We start from the raw sequence: 18,959 nt of genomic DNA on the forward strand, positions 1-18,959 counted from the left end.
ATAAGAGTTTGTCATCCTGACTTTCATAAAAGGAAAAAAAAATGTCCCGTCATTTGTTGTTTGTAGGGATGCCCCCCATCCACATGGGCACCTCCGTGTCCAGGCAAAGCCAATAATTGCCTCTCCTTTAGGCCACTTTAGGCACTAGCAGCAGGACTCTGACAAAAGAGAATGGCATTCTATTCATTGCAGAGACTGTGAAGCAGAAAATTCACATGCCATGCACCTTCTGATATTGTGGTATAATTCAATCCTGGGCCAGAAACGTATGGGTTTAGGCCCCCTTGGATTCAAAGCAAGAGTCCTATGTATTTCATTAATAGCTCATGACAAGGGGTCTGAATTCTGTTTCACTCTACAGCAGCACACCAGATTCTCTGTGGCAGCTTCAGGCAGTAATTCTTGTGTCACTTAACATTAAACTTATTTTATACAATCTATAATTGATAATTTTCAGTTTTCTGCAGAATTTTTTACTGAAATGCCCAACTATACCATTGAAGTTGTTGGAGGGAAAGCATCGGGAGATAAATTGTGGCAAGGGTTGGAATCTTCCAGTTGCCTTCTCTCTTCTTCCTTCTCTTCCTGCCTCCCCAGTTATTTCACTCTCACTTATCTTGCTTCCTCTACTCACACAAATCTTACAAACAAAACTCTTACACAGAAGTTGTGAAGTGGCTGTTTCCCATAAAAACAATTGGTTTAATCAGAAAAAGAAAATATTTATGGCCTGAAAGTGGTTCTCAATTAACATTGATGTGGACAAACCTTTGCGCACATGAATTTTTGGAAACACCCTTATCCCCCTCCCCCAATTCCAAGTACTGTATGAAAGGTATGTGCTATGAGGCGCTAATATTCCATTTCTAAAGTGCTTCATGTTTTTGAATAACTTCACCCTACTACAAATAACAGTATGCATTTCCAATTCCACTAGCTGTCAGGCCACTGGAGGGCAAATCCTCAAGTCTAAGCAATTAACAAAAAAATAATTTACTTGTTTCTCAGGTCAAGTTGGAATCATGATCTTCTGAACATCTCATGGTACTTCGTCAGCACTGAGAGCTCAGGGAAGCAAATTTAGCACTATCCAACCTTCAAATATCTTAATCTTTAAAGAAAGGGTGTGCAAGAAAAATACTTCAAACTAGTTAGCTTGACCTTGCATGAGAATAAAGGTTAGAGAGGTAAGATATAAGAAGAACATAAGAACAGCCATACTGGATCAGACCAATGGTCCACCTAGCCCAGTATCCGGTCTTCCGACAGTGGCCAATGCCAGGTGCTTCAGAGAGAATGAACAGAGGAGGCAGTCACTGAATGATCCATCCCCTGTCATCCACTCCCAGCTTCTGGCAAACAGAGGCTAGGGACTCCTAGAGCATGATAATTTAAGAGATATTTTTCCTCACATGGACTGTGTGCTCTTAGATAGGTCTGTATTTATTAATAAGGCTCATAGATCACTCAGGGTGCAATATGCAGTGCAGAATTTACTATAGCAGTTACTTCTTTTATTTTAAAGGTGAATTCAATGCTTACAAAAGATCCTAGATGGATAGCACTAGCAAATGATATCCTCTATTTATCCATAGTAGAGAAAGTGCCTGGATAGTGAGACTTTATGTTTTCCATTATATCATTTCACTAACTTACTTCAGCCTTGACCTGGAGGGAACTGTTCTAAGGGTAAGAGATTAGTTCTGTCTTCACATCCATTCAATACTTAATTTCTGTGATGACACTGCCAGCAAGGATGTAGAGTGGAGTAGTGGTTTATATGAGGCGGTTACTTACCCACTAAGAGATGGACTTGTGTCATCAATTCATTCCAGAGTTGTCACTAAACAGCTGTCAGATGGAAATGACTTTTGATTGCTCTGAGTAGGCCAAATTCCTATCATTGACATAGAGGTAAAAGGTTCTTTATCCCACAGATTTCCTGGTCTATTCAGTCTCCTTGCTTTAGCAATCATAAATATTATCTACACATTTACTTCTTCATTCATTTTAGATATTGCTGACAAAATCAGCTGGCCTAAAATATTAGGTTGGTGGGAAAAGCAGATGTCAAAAAATTCAAAAATGTAATTTTTGATTTTTAATAACTTTACCACAAATGTTAGAGGGTAGAGGTAGAGGATTTTTTTTACCTTTCCAAAACTGTTCTTCCAATATAGTCATAAAAATATTATTTTGTAATATTTATATTGCCCCAGTAACTGCTTATATCACTTGATAACAAGTAAAATGTACTTTAACACAGAGATTATCCATAAGATTACTCTATAGAGTTGCTCTGTACAAACACAGTGTACTCCTATATAAACAAGATATCTGATGTACAATATGATTTCTTTTTGCATCCAGGAAAAGTTTGAACAGTATGTCATATTTTTGCTATCTATCTTCCTTATATGCAGAGTTCTAATTACATGAACAAAACCAAAGTACTATCTTTTGATTCTTAGGAAGACATTGAAATCAGAATCCTCTCTGACACCATAATAATTTTGATTGTGAAATCAACTGTGGTGGCAATGACAAGATTTTTATTTCAGGTGAGGAATGAGTATGAGCAGATGAAATATTAGGACCTGCTCTTGCATCCACTGAAGACAGTCTGTACTTGTGCGTACGCAAAACTGTATGCTCATACATATGCCCACATTCTGTAGATTCAAACAACCATGTGGACCTTAAAAGTTTTTTTATTGGTTGTATTTTATTTATTTATTTAATGGAGTTTGCGCTTTCTGGTGGTTTACTCTGACAGCAGTACCCAACAAAAGAAATATTAGTGGGGCAGAATGAATATGAAGAGGTGGTCAGAAGATGAGAATTACAAATTCAACCGCTGTACTTCTAATTATATATCTTTAAAGAGTAGAAGATAGAAAATATATATCTATAGCTCTGTGTGTGTGTGTGTGTATAAACAGCTTGTGACTTTGAATATCTCTTCTGGGTCAGAGTTAAGGTTGTTGAGGGAATAAAGAAGGTGAAATATCTATATTGATGGTAAGTTTATATATGAACTGCAAATGTAATAGAATGAATATGCAAATTACTTTAGCTAGTCACTTCCATACATTTTAATGCCTAGAGTTGTTTTTAATTTATTTTTGTATAAGGGTTATATTATTCACTGAATAGTCCTATTTTTTTGTTATTGAATTTTTTTAAAATTTTGTATGTGTATATTATTCACACACATACACAAAGACCTATTAAGTATATTAATTATATGGCCCCGATTGTCAGCTGATGTAAATCAGCTCCATTAGTCCACAGGATTTTGCTATCCTAGTGTCTTGTGATATAGCAGTGCTAAGAAATTAAACCCATGTGAATATACCAAGCTTTCAAAACTACACTAACAATCTTATTTCTCTTCCTCTTATTTTTTGTATGGAGGCCCTGAGATGACTGTGTGGAATCACTCTGGCAGGTTGGAAATAATGATGTACAAGGTCAGAAACCCCTGCCTAGAGGACCGAGCAAGTGAGAGAATACAGACAGGGCTATGTGATCAGTACGCTGTTTGCGGTCTGCAAGGTTCACAGATACACAAGATGCAGCTCAGACAGCAATGACTATTAAGCCCAGTGGTTTCAAGAGAGATAAAGAGCAGAAACTAGAAGTACAAAGTAAAATGAGAGTGTATGGTCTTAGTGGGCTACCATGGTGGAGAGAGAAAGAAAATGGAATTGTTAATGTAGATTGGGTTACAATGGGTTACAAGCCCTTACTAGTGAGTGACTATATCAGCCATAGGCATATGCAGGTAATTATCAGTGTATATAAGGGTAAGGATTTTAATTCAGGTAGGTGTCACCAATGCAATTGTCTCCCTCTCTCTCAATATATTTGATTAATTCAACTGTTTAATTTTTTTAAATAAGGGTTTATAAGCCTGTGAGCCAAATTCAAAAGCCTGATCAAGACCCCCAGTGGCAAATCCTTCCAGAGTGAGTTTGTGGCAGCACGAGATGGTGTTGATCTCCTTTTGGGAGAGGGCTCGCAGTTAGGGAGAACAGCCAAAAATCTGGCAGTGTTGGTCACAGCATGGATGTGGCCCGAGCAGTGGTGGGATGCAGAGTTTCAGTGCACGCCCTAGACAACCTCTGATGACTGGACTTTGATGGAGACCCCAACAAAGATAAATGCTCCCACTCCCTCTGTAAACTCTGTGCTGTATCCTGCCTCCTGTGCACAGTGGCCAACCTTAGTACAGAGAGGTGCAATTTGCATCTCCTGACAGCAGCAGGGTGAATGTAGCCCTGTGACCTTTATCCTCCCTCTTCCCATTGACTCTCAGGGTCCAGGTTTTTCATAAATAGTTTCGTGAAAAATTCATCCCACTTTTCAACCAGCTCTAGTAATAATTAACGCGTATTATACAACTGCCCTGCATCATTTTTTCAGTGAGAGATAATGTAAATGCCTTGAGAGGAAAGAAGGCTCTATGATAAAAGAAAGGTCTGGAAAACTGGAGGAACTAGGATTTTCCTAGGGCTGGGTAACCTGGATACCTTTTCATGGCAACACTGAAGAACTCCAATCTACATTTTCAGCCCTACTTGGTCTCTGTGGATTCAAACTACATGGCAAGTTTAGATTTGTTTTCTATAGAGTGACGCTCCCTGGAAAGGAGGAACGTGAGTGGCAGTTTGACTCATCTGTCTTCTCCCAGTGGATTCATAGAGTTTAAGGCCAGACGGAACCATCTGATCATCTAATCTGACCTCCTTTATAACACAGGCCACTGAATTTCATCCAGTTACTCCTGTACTGAGCTTGAATTAGCCATCTAATCAGAATGTAAATAGCAGTAAGGGAAGGAAGAGAAGGCCAAGATGGGGAAATTGAGTGAGCAACAACCTGTGAGGAAAACAGAAGCATGAGAGTCAGAAAGTTGTGTGAAAAAGGTTGCAGTGGCATTGAAGGGCATAGGTGAGCAATCACAGAAGATAGTATGGTCTCTTTCATGGTATTGTAGTGGCTAGGGCTTCACATGAAGAAGTTTCCTTTCATGATTTTCTCCAGTGCTAAATTTGTAGTCACTGTGAAAGCAGGAGCATTTGTCAGAGTTTGGTTCTTTGTGTCCAGCCACTCCTGATCAATTTTGGTTTCTCCATTGCTGAAGGTGGATTTTTTTTGTTTTTTTTTTAAACCTACCTCCCCTCTGTTCTTGATTTCTTTCTACAGAAGGGAATTCATTTTTTATTCTCTTTAAAAATCTTTCATGTTTAGGTGCTCATATTATTAGGAAATCCACCATGGGTGACTCAGAAAACATTTTGCCTAGAAAACAGAGGGGGGGGGAGTTTGATTGGCTCCAAGAGCAGAAAAAAAATATTCCTGGGAGAAAAATATAGTTCCTGAGACAGTAGTATGTTGCCTAAAAGTGACTGAGGAAGGTACAAAACTAAATGATTTTATTTTTTTTACCAAAGACTATTTTCTTTTTACTAATATTACAGAATTGTCTAATTAAATATTAGGGATACTTCTCCCCAGTTTCCTCCTTTCCCTATTGGAAGGAGCAACCTTAGGGAAAGGGTAGCTCCAGGAAGAGACTTTAGGGAGGGGGACAAACTGCAGGCTCCAAACTCTGAATATAGAGCTCCTCCACATCCATCCCCTTGAAAGTGCTGGTGCTAAATGTGGGAGACAGATAATCCAGCCATCTTTCCTGTTGACAGTGGGTGTCAAGTGGAAAACGGCAATGTAGACTATTGCTCTCCCTCCACGAACAAGCATCTGGTTGCTGAGAAAATAAACAGGAATCTACCTTTAGCAAATGGGATTTTAAGAAAACAATCCAAAGGTTAAAAGAAAGACAGAATTAATAAGAAAGGGAGATACTGTTAATGGATAGTCAGCCCGATAAATACAGTGATCTATCTATAAGTTACCATGTTACCCAGTCATAGTTATACAGTGTAATAATGAAGCCCTATAGTCTAGATTTAGTTCTCTGGTCATTGTATCCATCAGTGTCTTGCTGGATTAAATTTTAATAAGGTCTCATGTCTAAAAAAGAAAAGCCTGAATAATAAAGAAGCAGGCTGAGGGAGATATTTCTTTATCCTTGGATGAGATGTAGATTGCCAGGAGTGAGAGAATATTGGATGAGGGCTGCCAACCTGAGGGCAGCTAGAAAGTGTGCACTCCTCTGTGTGAATAAATGAAGGATTTTTATAGCGGAGATTTTCAAAGCCACCTGTGAGGATTCAAAAGGAAAATGTTCATTAATTTAGGCTGGAATTGTGCCTCCCATGTGAGGCTTTGGAATTCATAGCCTACCTGTATAAAGAGGGAAAGTCATTTTCCACCGAGAGCAAGCTTGTGCACCATGAATAGAACTGGAATATCTTTTGGGGTTAAATTTTGTTTTGCCAAAATATGCAAATTTGGTCTTGACTGAAACATTTTGCAAATTTGTGTTGAATTCATAGAATTGTTTCAGTCAAAAAAATCTGAAAAACTGAAACATTTCATTTTGGCTTTGTCTAAATGAAACAATTCTTTTTTTTTATTTCAAACAACTTTGTTTAGAAATTTACTTCAATTCCATTAAAAAAAAAGTCAGAACCAAAATGAAATCTTTTGTTTTGGATTAAAGGAAAATGTTTCATTGACTATTCATTTCAGCCAGCAAACCAAAACCAAAACCAAAACAAAACCAAAACAAAAACAAAAAAAAACAGTTATTTGTACCGCTCTATGGAGGAGCATGTAGAATTTGACACCTGGTACTCCAAAAAGGTAGGGGGCATTGTCTTGCACTGCAAGCTTTAAATTGAAGGCTGTTTTTGAGCCAGTGTTAAATGTATGAAAACTCCATCTCACTGAAGTCATGAAAATATTTCCATGGAAACAGAAATTAGGTTGGGCAAAGTTATTTTTTTTTGTTAGGTACATATTTTCTTTGTATTTTTTTTGCCTTGTGTCCCTCCTTTCTTCTTCAAAGGCTTCCATTGAGATCTTACATCCAGGTGACCAGCTTAATCTCTGGCTGTTGGCTAACTTAACAGGTCTATAGGAACAAAGGAATTTCCACACTGGATCAAACAGACTCTTGGTCCATCTGGACCCCATATCTTGCCTCCAGCAGTGACTGGCACTTAATGCTTCAATTGTGCAATATACATGGTTGGGATGGAGGGGGAATCATTTAAATCTTGACCCTACAGGCAATCAGCTGAAGCATGAGATTTTATTGCCCTCATTATCTTAGTTTGTATAGCTGACAATGTTATTAATAGACATAACATTATCAAGACCTTTTTAAAATCCAGTCACAGGATTTGTTTCTATGCTCTCCTGTGGCGGTGAATTACAGTATGAATATACAATGTGTTAAAGAGGTTTTTTCGGTGTAATACATCTGATTTTATTGCCCTTCATTTAATTAAGTATATCTTTGATCTTGTGTTACGGACAGAGATGGGTTTGAGCCCCAAAATTCAGATCTTAGGCTTGTTCTACACTACAGAGTGAGGTTGATGTAAGGCAGCTTACACGTATGGTCAATGTACATGCTACAGCCTTGCTTCTGCCAATATAAGTGCCCTACTACACCCACATAATAATTCCACCTCCATGAGAGGTGTAGGGCATATGTTGGTGTAGTTAGAGCAATGCAGGGTCCATGTAGACACTGAGTTACTTACATCAGCTGTCTGTTGTCATTCTTGTCAATATCCTGGCTCCATGCTGGAACCATGAAATTGACAAGAAAGTTACTAGATCAGTGGGGGACTCCAGCTAGAGCCTGGTTTTTCCAGGCTCCCCACTCCCGGCCAGGCTGCATTTGCCCTGCTCAGATCAGAGCTGCCCTCCAGCTTCCCACTCTCAACCCAGTTGCTGCCTGGGCTCCCCGCTCTGAGCTGAGCTGCGCCTGCCTGGCTCCCCATCTCAGCTGGGCTGTGCCCACCCAGCTCCCCACTCTGCTGCCAGCTGAATTGCTGCCCAGAGGCTGCTGGCTCCCTGGAGAGAGTCCAGCTGCCCTCCCCCAAGGCTTTTGGCTCTCAACTGCCAGGAGACTGGCTGCCCCTCAGGGCTCCTTGGGGGAGCTGGGAGCCTCTGGGCAGCCTCTAGGCTCCCCATGGGGAGCAGGGAGCCCAGGACTCAGCCTGGCTGGGACCAGGTAGCAGGCTGGGCACAGCTTGGCGGATGCCCAGAGTCTCCCGGCTCACCTTCCTGTGGGAGCTGAGAGCTGGGGTGGCAGCCAGGCTCCTGGCAGAGAACTGTGTGTGGGCTGAGCACCTGGGTGCTCCGCCTCCCCCCCTCACTACCACTCTTAAGTTGGTGGAAGCACTCCTGGTGAGTAGAAGGAGGGTAGTGTGGACATGAACCACCTCAATGATTACTGCAGTGGTTGTAAGTCGACCTTACATAGGTCGATTTACCTTTCTAGTGTAGACATGCCCTTAAAGTTGGGCATTGAGATCTGAGGTTTTCTTCATTTGAACCATTATAGAGAGAAAAAACATTCAAAAATCAGACCTGAATTAGGGGTTAAATTTTGAAATCCCCAGTTGGATTGTTCAGATCGGAAGTTTCAGTTCAGACCCATCTCTAACTTAGTGGCAAAAGAGAAGAAATAGATCAATGTATGTGCCTTTAATTCTTTTTACAGTATGAACGAGCACAAATCCTTTTAATTTTTAGTCTCATCATGCACAAATTCCACTCTGCTCTGGGAATCTGCAGGTCACTTATCACACATATCACAGTGCAATTGGCAGTTTTGACTCCAGAGACACCCAGAGCTGAAAGAGCAGGTAGCATGGAAGGGCATGATTTAGGTTCGTTGGGAGCACAGTGGTTACAGAGAGGCAGGCAGGACTTGAGAAACACCGGCCTCTGATTCTGCTAAAAGCAACTGGTCCTGTAGTATTGAAGTTAATTGGAGCATTACTATGGATTTCAGTGGGAGCAGGATCAGAGCCTTTGTCTCTAACTCAATCACATTAATAGGTGCCCAGTTCACACCAAAAAAACAAGCATTCTAAACTTTCAAAGCAGAAAAATAATTTAGAAAAAAAAATTGATTGAGTGCTTCTGGAGAATTCCCCCTTTCACAAATGGGAGCAATGAGTTTTAGTGCATGGCTTAATGCAGCAAACATGTCTTTGTGCTGGGTTTCATAGCCCTTCATGATCACATTTGCCGCCATCTCTGCGTACCAGAAAGGTTACCTTTCATCCCTTGCAGCAAATCCTGCTGCTGAGCTCACCCAGAAAGCTTGTACAAGTCTCCACATGACCTTCCTTCCGATTCATGTACCAGCAAAGCCAGTCATGTAAAAACTTTACAAATGTCTTCCCCCCACTCCTCCAAAGGCTCCTCACTGTTTGTTGAAGTATCCAAAGGCCTGAGGGAAATTTTGCTGACAAGCATGATCAAGGGACCTAGAGGGGAAGCAGCTCTTGTGTAACCAATTTTTTCTACGACTTGTAGTTTATATCTTTCTTTTTCCCCATGCCAATTCCTGGCAAAGCCTGTGAAGCTAGAGATACAAAGATGGTTGCTCAATGAAACAATGAATGAGGAGAAGCCAGTTCCAGATTTTAAAATGTGCAGGTAGGAAGCCTGCTTTTAGTGCCAATCCTGCAAAGAGCTCTCTGGAACCAGAGGAGTTCATTGGTGTAGAGTTCATTGCAGGATAGGGGCCTTAATTGTTTTCTACTGTGTTTCCTGGGAAGGAAATGCCCTCAAGGTAGTGACTTTTGTATGATGACCTTTATAATATTACCCTTGGGGTTGAACTCCTGGACACAAAAGGGCTGGTTGATTCTGAAATGATTAATAGGGAGAGTGGATCTGGGCTATGGGAGAGGTGGGGGCCAGCTGTTGAAGGCCTATGGAGTAATATAATATGGGGAAAACATGTATTATAATAACCATATGGTGGGTTTTAAAGAACAAAATTTGCCTACTTGTGCTCATTCACAACAGAAAAATCCATTGTTCTCTTTCATGTTGCAGTTTTCAGAGACTGGGCATTCTCTTTGTGTTTACTTGCATTTTTAATTAGCTTAAATGCAATAAATAAGGCTGTTCTATAATGAGTTTTATTGTATGCTCAGTAGATAGAATCACTTCTTAATTAAATATTCCACAATTATGTTAAACACAATTCAACATTACTTCTATTAAAAGTAATATCAATGTTTACAATATAGGCAGTGTGTTTTAATCAGTGATAATGTTAATCATACTAGCTATATTAGATATACACTCTCTATACATAAATATTGTAATATCTTACAAGGGATTTGTAAACATTTGTCTTTAAGTGACTAGGAATTTTGTCACTTATGTATATCCAATTCTTGATATTTACTCCATATTATTTTGCTTAATGAATAAAAATACTTGATTTAAGTGATCACATGATTTTAATTATGTTGAGGTTTGGCTAGATATCTTCTGCATATAAAGTAAAATCTATAGCTTCTAGAACCAATAAAAAGTTAACGATGCTTAAAATCCTTCAGCTGTTCCTTAGTGTGTCAGCTATATAGCTAAAGAAAAGCAATTATAGGCTAGTTCTCCTTAGAATAGTGTAGAGTACTGTATTGGCTTAGTGTGTGTGTGTGTGTGTGTGTGTGTGTGTGTGTGTGTGTGTGTGTGTGTGTGTGTGTGTGTGTGTGTGTGTGTGTGTGTGTGTTATGCTCTACTGACTGGCACATACATATGCTAAGGCAAAGATTTTGCAACAACCAGTTGATTTCAGTGGGAGTTAAGCTTTACAATTTACTATGAAACCTAAATCAGGAATTAGGAGCCTAAAGTTAATTTCCTGTTTTTGAAATACTTCAAAATAATGACCAAACTAGTGGAAGTTGCTCAGCTACTGGAATAATGAGGGAACATATATAGATTAGAATTTAATTACTACCATCACCAACTAAGAGAAGTGGGAAAGGCTTGCCTTTCTGTAGCAAATTTATCAGGTTTCTAATCCCAGCTCCCCAGGAGTGAGTGTATAATTTATCTGATAATTCTCTGTCATCTGCAGCCCATTATAACATTTCTAAATTATTCATGAGTGGGAGAAGCCTGTTGTATAAATGTTAGAGCTCATGCAAATTGCACCTTTTCAGTTAAATTCTGCCTTTGACGGATCATTTTTTTCTTCACAGAGATTCAGACTAGTCTCCTTACCTTATGTTTATCTTAAATTGTGCTTCTATGAAGTCCAGGAAGCAAATTGCTACTAACATTCTATCATCTCTGAAAGAATTTGGTTGTGTGCAGGCATGTGTCTCAGGAGGGTTTTATGCATGTGTTCTAGTGCACAAGGTTCTGAAAATACAGTGGAATGTATGCCCCTTACATTTGTTCTTTGCATAACCCCAGATAACTCTGACATTACCCAAAGTACAATCTGATTCTGGACTGATGAACAGCTGCATCCCCTCAGTTCTCCACCCTAGGGTGCCTTTTACACTCATTTGCTGTGTCAGCTACCACTCCTGGTCTGTTCACACACAGCCTCTGGCATGTAAGTTACCCCAGTTATAGTACGAGTGCTATAGCCAGTCACTCTTGAATTACACTGCACAGCAACACCTGCAATTTCCCAGTCCCAGACTTCCCCCAGAAATGTTTTGTTCTGCCCAGCTCTCTTCTGGAGAAAATAAGCTCATATAAAGTCTGTCATTTTGTTAATAGAAATGATATGCACAAATCCAGTTATCCCAAATGGAGTTTCCCAAACACTTTAATCCATCCACATTGGTTTAGATAAATCAGTAACAAAGTTAAAAACTATCTTTCTGTAGTTAATAAAGGTGACTACAAGTAAGAGGCATAAAAAAAATTCAGAATTGATTACATGAAAATAATAAAACACAACTAATGCCTAACTTAACAAGCTAAAGTAATTCAAAATGAATGTCTCTTTCACCACATGCTTCAGCAATCTTACTAGCTGCATTCTTTTCTGTCAGGATCCCTCCCCAAGTCCAAAGCGGTTTCTTTTGCTCATCAAGTGTTGTGGATGCCATGAGTAGAGCAAAAGGGAGGAATAATTTGGGGCATCTCTTCTTTCTTCTTATAGTTCTCTTGAGAATCATCTCTAGCTGAGGTTCAGGAGATACAAAGTCTGTTTAGATGGGAACCCCCAGCTGTTTCTTTGTCAAGATGTCAGGAAAGAGGATAAGAGTTAAAATCTACAAGGAATACCCACTTAATCAGGTGATGGTGCATTTGATTTTTTGACACTTGGCTGAGGCATTGGCAAGCCTTTTGTTTCTGTGGAACTGGTTTGTGGCTGATGACCCAGACTTGGAACATGTCTTAATACCATACAGAGGACTCTTATAACTTTACATGCAATGTTGCCACACATATTTTACCAAGACAATAATGATCAGCAAATTATGAGTTTTCAAATGATCCCTCACAATGCATACTTTGTGAAAAATCAGACTATTTAAAGGGGGTGGACATAAGGGTACAGACTGTCACAAACTGCCATCCTCAGAGGTAGAGCAATATGTGAAAAGCAACGTGTGATGTGGAAAATCTAAAAAGTCCACTCTGACACAAAGGAGATAAGGAGATAAAAAACAAACACCCAATCCACTCGGCAAAGAAAACAAATATTAAGTTCTGGGAGCATTGTGGACAAGGGGGAGCTGTGTGACATACAGTTTAAGTACTGGAACTTGGAATATTTTATCCAGGGAGGTTCTGGAATCTACATCCTTGGAATTTAAGAACACATTAAAAACACCTGTCAGGGATGGTATAGGTATACTTAAGCCTATAGTGCATGGGGATGTCCTCGATGTCCTCTTGAGGTTCCTTCCAGTCCTACATTTCTATTAGTTAAACTATTTTTGCATAGCTATTTCCACAGTATACATGACTGAAAAATGAGATGTCATTGGAAGACTGCAGGGAGAAGAATTCTGTCAAAACTTTTCCAAACCTAGCAACAAATGAATTTGTTTATTTATTTTGTGGGGGAAGGTATTGGAGGAGATGTCCATTTTTAAAAAGTGTGCGCTAATTGCTTGGGGGAGGAAGGGCAAAAATCTACCACTCACCTTTGTAAAATGTGCCTTATTAAAAGCAAGTTACATCCCAATAGCTCAGAGGAAGTAACATGAAAGACTTTGACTCTGGGAACCCCGAGTTCAGATGAGGTTTTCATGAGTCACAAAAAGCCCTTGGTGCTCTCCTCTTCCCCCACACCTGAACAACAGACAAAATCGGACCCTTAAGGAATACTTAGCTATTCTTCTCAGAAGGCTGCTACTAGCAGCCTAGTTATGCATCTATGTTACTGCAGATTCCTGACAGAATGGGGAAGGAATGCTGGGCAGAGGGACCCCTCTTTAGATTTTTACTTGGGGCCCAGGTGAACATTGTAATGGCACAAACTATTTTCATACATCAACCAAAATGAACACTAACATCAGCAAAGCTAAACCAGAACACTGTCTTTTTTCCCTTTGGTCAGTTCCACTGTTACTGAAAGTATAACTGGAGTGCAACACACTTCACACTGGTATCTATATCTCAGCAGTAAACATCTTTGTCTTCGAAACAAAGCTCAGTGCAAAGCTAGTCTGCAAAGGGAAAAATCTTCCTTGAATTGGTGCGTGCGCGCACACACACAGTTACAATGCTTAAATGTTACTGGAAGGAAAACCCTCACTGAGAAGCACAAAGTCTAGTCTTGATTGAAGTAGCAACCACAGATACGGCTTTTGCTTCTTTGGTTCTATTGCTCTGTGATTCTTTCACTAAAGATGCAAAAAGGTGGAGATAATGTGGCTATATCCCTCAGACATTCTGTGGTGCAATCCAGACCAGTGTGGGGCTGTGTCACCTCCACCCTACAACCTGAGTGCCTCACAATGCTTTGCTGTTGCAGCTCTGAACCTGTGCTCCTGACAAACAGCACACAGGCTACACTAAGAGTATCTGAGGACGGCCACAGCCCTGGTCCAGTAACTGACCCTAGCAGCCTGTCAGCAAACACCAGCCACACTGTCTTTCAGAAGTTTTCATTACTACTTGCAGGATGAGCCATACACACTCGCAGTCCAGTATTTCCGCCCCCCAAAAACCCATATTCTGCCTGTTGAGCCCTCTCCTGGACAGTCTAGATATATTAGGTCTGATGCCCCTTTAAGTAGATCTATATATAACTGTGCTACTTAATTGGAGTTACCCACACTGTTCACAACACTGGATTAGTTTTGATTAAAGAATAAAACAAGTGTATTTAGCTACAAGGAGATAGGTTTTAAGTGAGTGCAAACGTAAGGCATTACAGTCAGAAATGGTTCCAAGAGAAACAGATAAAAAGCTTCCTAGTACTAAACTTAAACTAGACTTGGTTCAAAGCAAAGACCCCTTATGTGTTTCTGTTATCATTGATGACCAACTCTCAGGCCAAGATCTGCTCCCAAAGTCCAATGATAGTTTCTTTTGTCTTCTTAGGTGAAAAGGAGAGAGTGATAACTTGGGTGTTTTTGCTCCTCACTTTTATAGTTCAGTCACTCTTTGAAATGCATTTTCCTGGGTTACCCCTAGATAAAATTCCTTCCAGCTGTGAGTATGGAGACATTGGGTCTTGTTGTGAAAGAGGTTTCATGCTGTTTGCTAAAATGCAGATTTGCCTTGTCTCCCTTTTGCTATTTCAGGGACCTAATTTACTAATTATATGTAGATTGCAGTAAACACACATTCCTTTGTTTAAGACCTTGCCCAGTTCTGCCTAGTCAGGACCATGTGGGTTTGAACATGTGACACCAACATCATTCAGGGGGCATTCATAGCTTTACATATACTGTTGTTACATACATTCTACCATATTATTAACCAGCAAGTTAATAGTTTTCATCTGATACCTCACAAGGCATATTTTGTACAAAGATTATTACAATGGTGTGTAGGATGTGAACACAGGACTGCATTTGGTCACAATCCCCCAAATGGAAGGTGTTTGAGGTGGTCTTTCTGGAGACTGAAGTTCAAGTGCAAGAGGATATGTAGCATATCAGACAAGCAGATCCTATCAACTGTCTTATGTGATTTCACTTGTACTCCTGAAATCTTGTGAGACTTGAGTAACAGGGAAAGACTTGTAGGGAAGAAGGTAACTCTAAAACAGACAAGTTAATGGTTAGAAGGAACTCAAGTGGGAAACTTCTGGCAAGCGACTCTAGAGGTGTAAGCAATCCTGGGAAGGGAGCCATTTGTATAAACAGAATGGGGACCCTAGCTGGCAGGAAGGCCATATTTCTGGCTAGAGGCAGGTAAAAATAGAAAACCAAAATTTGAAAAAAATTGTGAAAAATTCTAAGTCTTTTATTTATTTGAACTCCCCCCCCCCCACAAAACTTGAAAATTTGAGGCTTAGAAAATTTTGGCTTTGTGGTTATTCTTTTTCCTTCCGGTCTCTCCATTACCTTCAACCCTTTATATCTTTCTTCTCCTTTTCCCATTTTGCCACTGCAAAAAGAAAGGTGAAGAAATGCGAAAGGAAGAATAAACTGTAACGACAAAAAACAAAAACAAAAGAACTGAAGAAAATAACTTAAATGCAGTACTCAGCTTGCAGCTGGATAGCATTATATATAATTTGTGGGTGTATTCAGTGCTTATGAAATAAAGAGGCTGACAGCACTGAGAGCCATGCAGAGGACAAGAACTTCATGGATTTTGCAGGCCCCACACACCCATCCGCCCTCCTATATGTGCACTTCCATCCTGATGTTCACCACCCTCTTTTATTCTAGTCTTGGAACTCAATAGAGCTCTCAGTGCATTTTCTTTCTGTTTTGCAGTACCCACTACTAGTCAAGACATGAGCCCACACACAACTTTTCCTAGTGCACCTTAACTGGGTCCACAACATCCACTGTTATTCTGGGGCCTCTTTTGAGCCCAGAATGCCATTCATGCCAAATTGCACATTAGTCTTAATAAGGTTACCAAATTCATTTTCACTTGTGTTCTATGCTGAATCGTAGTGACTTCACTTGTCTGAATAGGAAAGATGAGAAGACAAACAAGAGTACTAATGTGCTTGAAGTTAGCTATGTGATTTGAAGGATTGGGGCCTTATCTGTTCAGTTGCACAGATTTACTGTCTATTAGAGCTGACTGAACAATATTATGACTTTTCCACTATAATTCTGAGGAAAAATTCATCCCATTTCTCTTGGTTTAATATTGTATTTTTTTTAAACCCACCCTGTCATTGGTTGAAAAATAAAATGAAATTTTCATTTCATTTTGAAATGTTCTGAGCAGCTACAACACAAAACACAATGCATATATGGGCACACACACTTTCTTCCATGGATTTTAGTAACTTCAACACAGAAAGCGTATGACATCAGAATTTTACAACTCCTAGGCCCAGAGACAATCAAGGTTAGAAGGATAACTTTCATCACTGCAGCTCCATTCTCTTGTGTATTTAAACTTGAGTTTTAACATCATTTCTTCAACTTAGTTTTTGTATTTAATTATAGAGTAAGGGCACCCTGTGTTCCAAGAGCAATCATCTTACTGCCATGTTATTCTGAAGCCTGCCTTTTTTCAGTATGACACATGCTGGTTATGAAATATGCTATCAAATAGAGTTATAATGAAGTGAGACTGGGGAAAGATTAAATTGGAATCTGAAGTAATGCCAGCTAAGAAAGCCTACCTCCATTTTATTACTATAATATTTAATAAACAATTCTTCATTCCTACCAAAGAAACAAATGAAAGCTTTCTGGTATGGATATAAAAAGTAGCTTAAGACAGGCGTAAAAAATATGTTTACTGGTTTACAATTGCTGAACTTTTCATTCTAAATGGAAAAAATAAAAGCAAACTGAAAGATTTTCAATGAAGATATAAAGAACAAAATGCACTTAAGAAAAAAAGATAAATGAATTTTCTATGTCATGCCACATGAGTTCCTTTATACAAAGGCCTTGCAAATGCTGTATCCATGCAGAATAGCAGTATTGGGTTTTAAGCTTGATAGTAAGGAAACTGGGAAATATATCTGCTTACATTTTTATTTATTTGTTTTGTATTACTCCTTTGCAGTCCATCTGATCTGGTTGCTTTTTCGCTACCTAAACTCACAATCCTGTTTGGGGCAAAGTAATCAAGGTTAGCATGATTTTGCATTGGGGATCTTGGATCCTGTGATGTTTCTGCTTTAGTCTGGGAAGCGACCACCAAGAATAAAACTGGCTGCCCCTCAGTCTGTTTCAATAGCCAAGGCTTCAAGTATTAGAGAGGAATTGCCTGATGGAGTTTTTCCCCCACTTGAGTGAAATGGGAATCAAGTATCTGAGTATTTCCTTTTGTACATGTGTGTTATACATGCATACATACAACCATCTTACATAGGGCCCAATTCTGTGAGGTATTGTTATTACAGTGAGTTGTGGGAACACAGCTCCCCACAACACAGTACCATCATGTGAAGTATGTACTACTATTATTAAATATGAAAAAATGATCTAAAGGATTAAATCCTGACCCCAGAAGGACCAGGATTTCGCCCACAGACTTTACACTAAACATACTGAAGTTAAATACTTTGTATTGACAGTGTGTCCTCAAAGAGCTAAGGCTTGGGTACATGACTGAATATTTAAGCAGGAGCCACTACATCTTCTTTAGACAATCAGCTTTCTCAGTTGCAAAATAATAGCCCAAACGTGCATATCAGGGATCACCCTTAGCTCCCATCCTTCTAATGGAGCCTAGGATTCATGGCACCTCACATGATCAAACATAGGCATTATGACTTCAAATAGTGCCTATTTGGTACTTGTTAAGCAAGTGGTGACCTGTGATTTCTGCCTTTCTACCGAACACTGTTCGTTTAGTTACTAGTTCACCACTCCACCCCAACATCACCCCATTTGTCTTTATCTACTTGGTGCATCCTGATTGACAGGGGGATTCTCCATTACATGTCTGTACAGTGTCTAGCACAATGGGGCTCTGATCCTTGATTTGGGATTACTACACAATACAATATAAATAAGTAAAAAGTGTTCTAGAATGCTGGAGACTCCAGAATACAAACTGGAGAGCAAAGAGATAATTTGTAGTCTATATAAATGGTTTCATTTTCTACCTTTTCTATCTCTCCCTCTTTCTTTCCACTTTTCTCTGGGGGGTGGGGAAACAAATCACAGGTATCAAGAAGACCCTAGACCAGGGGTTCTCAACCCTTTTTCTTTCTGAGGCCCATCCCAACATGCTATAAAAATTCCATGGCCACCTGTGTCATAATAACTGGTTTTTTGCATGTAAAAGCAAGAGCTAGCATTAGGGGGTGTGTTAGGATATAGATATTCAGGCCTGTCTGTAAAGGCCTATACTCTAAGAATTTAGGTGTATTTTTATCACTTAGCTAGTTATAGAGGTACAAAAGAGAATCAAAATCACTGACTATATAAGGCCTTTTCTCACTGACAGACTGAGGCCCTGTTCTTAGGCTAAGGCCTTTGGCTAAGCAGCAGAGGCAGCCATGAGCTGGGAAGCCAACTGTCATATCCTTACATACCAAACTAGTCACATTGAAATAAGGTGCTATTGGGCTGTTAGGAATACATTCCTGTCCTGATAATGCCTCTCGCCTCCAGAGAAAGGGAAGTGCCTAGAAAATGTAAAAGGAAAATTAGTTTGATAGCATCCTGTCTGGCAAGAATTCGCTTATCAATAGACACAGCTGGGAAACCCTTATGTCTTTATAGATGTAGTTGTGAAATCCTCATTTCTGTGTTGTTCTATCATTGTAGTCCCCATTTCCCTATTGTTTGTCTGTATAATCTCTGTCTGGTTCTGTGATTGTTTCTGTCTGCTGTATAATTAATTTTGCGGGGTGGAAACTAATTAAGGTGGTGGGATATAATTAGTTAAATAATCATGTTACAATATGTTAGGATTGG

General features: G+C 39.6%; 1 long non-coding RNA gene across 1 annotated transcript in view; it reads left to right on the forward strand.

Annotated features, from left to right (window-relative positions):
* The first annotated feature begins 4,442 nt into the window (after nt 1-4,442).
* Nucleotides 4,443-18,959, forward strand: part of LOC141991622 (uncharacterized) — a 61,042-nt gene continuing 46,525 nt past the window's right edge. The window contains exon 1 of the long non-coding RNA XR_012640407.1: nt 4,443-4,610. This is a non-coding gene — a long non-coding RNA (uncharacterized LOC141991622). The remainder of the gene's footprint in view (nt 4,611-18,959) is intronic.

This window comes from Natator depressus, chromosome 7 (genome assembly GCF_965152275.1).
Source record: "Natator depressus isolate rNatDep1 chromosome 7, rNatDep2.hap1, whole genome shotgun sequence".
Classification (NCBI taxonomy): domain Eukaryota; kingdom Metazoa; phylum Chordata; order Testudines; family Cheloniidae; genus Natator; species Natator depressus.